We start from the raw sequence: 7,624 nt of genomic DNA on the forward strand, positions 1-7,624 counted from the left end.
AGATGGTGGTATACCTCTCCAACCACGTGAGTCTCAAACGTCCGTGCGGCACTCCTGTGGGCATACAAGTCTGTTCCCGGGTCTGTGCTTAGTTGCTTGGCTTATACCGAAGTTGCTAGCCCAGTCTTCCTTGCAGGTTTTCAGAAGAAACTGTATACGGGCAGGGAGTTGTATATAGGAAAAGACACCAACTTAAGGATAGCCTTTATTGTGATGAGGAAGTGTTTAATAATGCACTATTTAGTTGTCTCCACCATGAGCGATTAAAAGCCTCTAGATACTAATATCAAACTGGGATGCCTTGCAATTCCTGTTGACATAATTTTTAGCCTGGTTTCCTAAGGAAAACTGGCTATCCTTTTCCAAAGGAAATTGCTGTATATCTCTCAGTCAGCCTTCCCGTTAAGTTCTTAAGCATAGCTGAACTTGATCAGTAGCTTAACAAAATGGTAGGCATCTCAAAGGTATTGTGGTTTAACCCCAGGCAGCAACTAAGCACCACCCAGCCGCTCACTCATTTTCTAGTGTATTTCCTCCAGCCCTGAGATAAGACAAAGTGATAGGAAAGCAAATAAGCCCGTTCTCTCATTAATCTTTCAATTGCTGAATTTCTGTGTCTATTGACGTGCAAAATGTGATTATACTTTTCCTTTGTCTTGTCAAAGGTGAAGTCATCTTAGTGACACTCCTCTGTCCACAGACACTTTCTTGGGAACTAGCTGTTAAATACTTTCAGTAGCTGGCTTCTAAAATTCTCTGGTTTGGTTTGGTTTTGTTGGCCCAGGCATGGCCTCAGATGTGAGACCAGATTCTCTGCCAGTTTTATCCGTGCAGTTTTATCAGAGTACCTGCCTTTAGCAGGGCTGTACCAGTATATGCCTAAGGCAACTAAGATGTCACAAGCTGAATGGCATTAGCTAATGGAGTGCAATTCAGATGGAGAGCAAGGTAATCAATCAACCAGTTCTCTGTTCTCTTCTGAGAGCCTTCATACTTCTGTGGGAATTTCAAGGACTCTGGTGATAGAAACAAAGCACCAAAAGCTAACTTGACTCAAAATTTCAGATGGGTAGCATGAACAGAAGAAACTGTATACGGGCAGGGAGTTGTATATAGGAAAAGACACTAACTTAAGGATAGCCTTTATTGTGATAAGGAAGTGTTTAATAATGCACTATTTAGTTGTCTCCACCATGAGCGACTAAAAGCCTCTAGATACTAATATCAAACTGGGATGCCTTGCAATTCCTGTTGACATAATTTTTAGCCTGGTTTCCTAAGGAAAACTGGCTATCCTTTTCCAAAGGAAATTGCTGTGTATCTCTCAGTCAGCCTTCCAGTTAAGTTGTTAAGCATAGCTGAACTTGATCAGTAGCTTAACAAAATGGTAGGCATCTCAAAGGTATTGTTGTGGTTTAACCCCAGCCAGCAACTAAGCACCACACAGCTGCTCACTCACTCCCCCTCCACCCAGTGGGATGGGGGAGAAAACTGGGAAAAGAAGTGAAACTCGTGGGTTGAGATAAGAACGGTTTAATAGAACAGAAAGGAAGAGACTAATAATGATAAGGATAACACTAATAAAATGACAACAGCAATAATAAAAGGATTGGAATGTACAAATGATGTGCAGTGCAATTGCTCACCACTCGCTGATCGACAGCCAGCTAGTCCCCGAGCAGCGGTTCCCCCCCCTCCAACTCCCCAGTTCCTATACTAGATGGGACGTCACATGGTATGGAATACCCTGTTGGCCGGTTTGGGTCAGGTGCCCTGGCTGTGTCCTGTGCCAAGTTCTTGTGCCCCTCCAGCTTTCTCACTGGCTGGGCATGAGAAGCTGAAAAATCCTTGACTTTAGTGTAAACACTACTTAGCAACAACTGCAAACATCAGTGTTATCAAGGTTCTTTGCATATTGAACTCGCAACATAGCTCTGTACCAGCTACTAGGAAGACAGTTAACTCTATCCCAGCTGAAACCAGGACAGGTATTTGGTTCCTCTCTGCTTTGTGAAAACTGCTGGTAGGATAAGAAAGGGTCCCAGTGAAGGAATGGATAGGAGAGAGAGAAGCTGCCTTCCCAGAGTTGCTGTCTGGTTGAGCAGTGCTAACATTGTCTCTATGTAATCAGCACATCTGTAGCTGTGAACGAGGCGCCATATGTGACCACACAAGCAGGCAGGGCGCTATTTGGAGGAAAAGCCCAAGGAGAGCAGAGCAGCAGGAGACACAGCAGATCAGAGAATGTGTTGCTGTGGGGAAGGTAGGAAAGCTGTAAAGCACAAGTGCCTAAGAAGCACAAGTGTCACAGCTTGTGCTGCAGCTTTGAGTACTCGAAGTGCTGCTAATGAAAGGTACTCTTGTCACTACTGTTATGCTATAAATCGTGTCTAATCACCCTGGTGGAGTGGACCACATATCTTATTTGGGTAGATGAAGTGAATTCTATGCCATGACGCCCTGGCCTCTTGGCATGTGGTGACACCCAGCGTGGTCTTTCTGTGCACATGCAGAGGTCGAGGGTTTCCTGATGTGAACTGATTGTCCTGGCGTGTCACCTAACGGGGAGGAGCAGCTGGGTTTTCAGGCAGAATGGCACTGGAAAGGGGCTGGTGGCCACCTGGCCTATTCCTCCAGCCTGCTTGCCCTTGAAGGGCACTTGGGAGGAGGGGAATGCGGGCTCTTGTTCTGGCAGTCTGTGCATGTCCTGTGGCTCATCCTGTTATTGAATTAAGGCTGTCATGGTGTATATTTGATTCCCAATGAGAAAAGGGGATAGTGGCTTTCTTAGTCTTGGCAGTCAGAGAGAGTGTGATGAGCTGAGCTAAGTGTCTTTGATGAATTGCTGAAGCTTTGAGTTCTTTAATTTGCATAAGCAAGAAGCGTTAAGAAGGCACTCCAAAGGAAATTCCTATACAGTTTCATCTGCTTTTAAATGGCTGGCTGATGGCAATGAAGTTACGTGGTACGTTGTACTGTGATGCTTTCCTAAAGGATGTGGTAAAACATTCTCCAGATCCAATCCAATCAAGGACAGATTTGGTTTGGCTTTGAGACCACAAAACCTGCAAGTAAGAGTTCAGGAATAATTTGAAGGGAACAACAACAGTAGCAATCATGCAATGACCCAAAATAATCTTAAGGCTGATGGATAAGAGCTTAATCTTTGCTAAGGTCCTGCGTTTCTTCTTTGTGTGAAGAGCTTTGAAGGAGGAGGAAAAAGGGATACTTAGCTCCAGTTAATTGAGTATGACAATCAGATCTGGAGAGAAACCTGTGTTCCATCTTGGGAAAACACTAGCCATTTATGCATTGAAAGATCAAATTGAGATTTGTTTTTTTGATGAAACCCAAGAGAGAATCTGTTCTAAACATTTACCTGGGACACATTGGAAATCCCCATACCTGTTGCAGGTGTCATGCATCCAATGGATTGAATTGTTGATTCCCCCAGGAATGCTATGACTACCAGCTATGGGTTGCTTGGAGTCCCCTGTTTGCACTCCCTGCTCTGTGTATCTCTCTTTTGACCCTGTGCTTTCTGGTGAAGGTTTTGTCTGGTTTGCCTCCCCATGCAGAATGATTTTTTGTAACTGCTGTATTTTGCTGGAGATTCTTTTGCCAGCAATTCTAAAGCCCAGCCTATCAGTGCCTTTGCAGATAGATAGCAAGGTGTAGGTAAGCTGCCGTGAACTGTCAACACCCCTTACCCACCTAACTTGCTAGTGGCTGTTCTTTATCTGGTTTTTGCCTGCTAGGCTGCCAACTGGCAATTTCTAGAAACTCTTTTATGTAATAGAAGGGTCTAATTTGGAAATTATCACACTATCCATCTGAGTACTCAGCACATGCTGATGTCAGAGCCGCTGGGCCTGTAGTTTGCAGATTGGGACAATTATTTGTAGTTGTAATAATTTTTGGATCTGAATCTACTGAAGTGTTCACAGCGAGACTGCTAAAGCTATCATGTGTTAGCTGGTTTCCACGTGAACTTTAAAAATGGATCTAAACTTTATAAATTGACTCCGGTTTTTTTGAAACCAGACCTGTAGTTTAAATTTGCTGTCAGTGCAGCACCAGTACTCTGGCAAAGAGCAATCTTGTATCTTCTTTTGGTGGAAAGGCCTTTATTCTGAGGTGTGGCAATTGACCCAGGAATGTGGGCTTTGGGTCCCCATTTGTGCCCAGGGCTTCCTTCTGTTACGTATGTAGCTTTGATCTGTCTCTTCTTTCATGTGAGCTCTTGCAGTTCCTTGTCAGAGCAAATTTTCTCTCAGCTCAGCTGAGAAAGGGCTAGACCTGAAGTTGTGTTTCTTTTAAATGAGAGCTACTGAAGAGCATTTCCTGTGCAAAGGAAAACTCTCAGAAGCGTCTTTTGCTTCCTCTTAAATGATGTGCACAAGCAGCATTTAGATCCGTGTGAGCATCTGTAGTTGGAGTTTCTAAGAAGAAGGTAACATTTCTCTTTCCAGTACTTGGAACCTCAGGACTGATTTTTGTCATGTAATTGTCACCAATAGTATCTGCTCCTGAATCAAAAAGATGCTTGTTATCCTTCCGGCTGCTTGTAGCAGTTACAATTAAGTCTGCCCTAATTCCAAGCAGTATTACTCATAATAAAGTAATACTCAGATTCATTCTGAAGATGTTGAGAAAGTTGGATTCCTCTTCTGGCACTGTACCTCCTTGTGAGAGTTTCTTCGCTTCCTAAAGAGTTTTAAAGTTGCTTCTAATATAATTACCTGCAGTGTGTGCAGTACTTGAGTAAAAGAATGAGAGAGTGTAGTAGTGTAAATGGGGTGGGCCAAAATTGGTGTAAATTGGCATAAAACTCAGTTGACTTCTGTGGAGTTATACTGATTTACTGCAGGTGAGTGTGTGGCTTGGTATTTCAAAGCAGTGCTCATGCACTGAAACGTGCCTCTTTGTTGATTAATGTTGGAAGTCTGCTAAACTTGTCAGAGTGTTTTTGCTGAATCATGAGCGATGCTGTTGAATGATGTGTTAGTCAAAGTGGCCTGGGCTAGATACAGCAAATTCCCGTCTGTGGAATGCCCACTGGCTTTCACAAAAACTCCGGGAAGCTCGCAGACTTGGAATGAGTATGGCCTTTAATTGGGCTTTGCGTGTTTGTTCATTGCATTAGTTCTCAGAAAAAACCCAAAAGTGCTTAGTGCTTTTCTGCTTTATAATTTGTTATATAATATAAATAATTGTGTTATCCTGATACATCAGCTCTTCTGCTAGCAAAACTGTCTTAATTTCTTACAAAAACTGCTGTTTGGTATCAACAGAATACAGGCTCCTTAGTTTTGTGTTGCAGCAGAATATCAACCGTATTACTCTCTTTTTTCCAAACACATTTCATTTTTTTCTGAATTGAGGTTAAACTCAGATTTGTCATCTTCTAGATGTCATTCTTTTTGAAGCAGCAGTACAATAATGAGTGAAAATTTTATAATAGCAGAAATTGATTCAATCTATTTTACACAGATCAGTTTCCGCCCTGGTCGCCCGTGCCCCAGCATGGCTGTGTTATAGCCTGTGCAACTGTGGTTTGTACTGTTTAACATTAATGACCTGGATGATGGGGCATAGCGCAAAAGAGGGGGTGTGTTTGGTAGACCTGGTGGGTGTGTTGCCATCCAGAGGGACCTCCACAGGCTGGAGAACTGGGCTGAGAGGAACCTTATGCAGTTCAGCAAGGGGAGGCACAAAGTCCTGCTCCGCGGCAGGGAAAAACCCCATGCCCCAGTATGTGCTGGGGGCTGACTGACTGGAAAGCAGCTTTGCTGAGAAGAAGCTTGGGGTCCTGGTGGACAACAACTTAGACCATGAGCCGGCAATGTGACCTTGCAGCAAAGGCGGTGGCCAACAGCATCCTGGGTGGCATTAGGAAGAGCGTCACCAGCAGGTCCATCTTCTGCTCTGCTCAGCACTGGTGAGGCCACGTGTGGAGTGCTGGGTCCAGTTCTGGATTCCGCAGTGCGAGAGAGACAGGGACATACTGGAAAGAGTCCAGCAAAGGATCATGAAGAGACTGGAGCATCTGACATGCAGCAGGAGGCCAGGAGAGCTGGGACTGCTCAGCCTGGAGGCAAGAAGGCTTGGGGGAAGCTTATCAATGTAAATACCTGACGGAAGGGAGCACACAAGATGGGGACAGGCTCTTTGCCATAGTGCCCAGTGACAGGACAAGAGGCAGAGGGCAAAAATGGAAATTCAGGAAATACCATTCAAACATAAGAAGAAGCTCTTTTTTTTTTCTTAAGTGGTTATTGGGTTGGATTTTTTTGTTGTTGTTTTGGGTTTTTTTTTTTACTGTGAGGGGTAGCCAGACACTGGCAGAGGTTGTCCAGAGAAGTTGTGGAATCTCCATCCTTGGAGATATTCAGAACATGATGAGACGGAGTCCTGGGCAACCTGCTGTAGCTGACGCTGCTTTGAGCAAGGGGGTTGGACGAGATGATCTCCAGAGGCCCCCTCCAGCCTCAGCATTTCTGTGATTCTGTAGTGGGAACAGCGAAGCTGAATTATCACCCTGTGAGTAAAATCCTAGCATCTGATCTGCATTGCGGATCTGTTGTCTGCATTGCAGATTTTTGTTGCATTGTCTGCACACATCTGCTGGGTGGAACTCCCTCCAACATCAGTATGAAGTAGAGGTCTGCAGTGCAGATTGACAGCTGGGATTTTTCTCTGGAGCATTTCCCCATCTGTGTTTGAGACAAACCAGGATAACATTTTAACTTTTTTCCTCTGTAAACGGAGTGTTTTGTGAGTTGAGTGTTCCATAGAGAAGTTTATTAAAAGGCAAGCTTCATCTCCCAGTCCTCGAAAAAAAGTGGCACTGAGTTCACAGCTCAGATGCTAGGAAAGAGGAAACTCATGTGACAAGATACTAATACAGGTCTGCAAATGTAATTTAATTTTGTCTGAACAAGTTTCCTCTAAGAAGGGAGGGGAGGTGCAAATGACAGAGACAACTTCCATAGAGAAGCAGTGAAAACTTTTTTATCAGTTCATTGTGAGTTGGGTAATGGTCTTAGTGAGATTATCTGTAGCCTTAGCAAGCATTAGTTCATTTCCAGGGTCAGCCAAATGCTTTGATCTGTTTTGAATCGAAGCCTGGTCGCAGAGGTTGCTGCTTGTTGCTTCTGCAGAAGCATTTCTGGGGGTCCTGCTGAGCTTTCTCTAGGTCTTAAAAAATGCTGCTTAAATATTGATCTTTGCAGAGATACTAGACTAAGGTGGCATCTATTTTTAACCAGTACTCTCTACTAATGTTGATGTCAACAGAGAACTTGGCCTAAAATACTACATGAGAAATTTTCCAGTGTATTTCCTCCAGCCCTGAGATAAGACAAAGTGATAGGAAAGCAAATAAGCCTGTTCTCTTATTAATCTTTCAATTGCTGAATTTCTGTGTCTGTTGATGTGCAAAATGTGATTATACTTTTCCTTTGTCTTGTCAAAGGTGAAGTCATCTTAATGACACTCCTCTGTCCACAGACACTTTCTTGCAAACTACCTGTTAAATACTTTCAGTAGCTGGCTTCTAAAATTCTCTGGTTTGGTTTGGTTTTGTTGGCCCAGGCATGGCCTCAGATGTGAGACCAGATTC

Source organism: Accipiter gentilis, unplaced genomic scaffold, assembly GCF_929443795.1.
Source record: "Accipiter gentilis unplaced genomic scaffold, bAccGen1.1, whole genome shotgun sequence".
In the NCBI taxonomy this organism is placed as follows: domain Eukaryota; kingdom Metazoa; phylum Chordata; class Aves; order Accipitriformes; family Accipitridae; genus Astur; species Astur gentilis.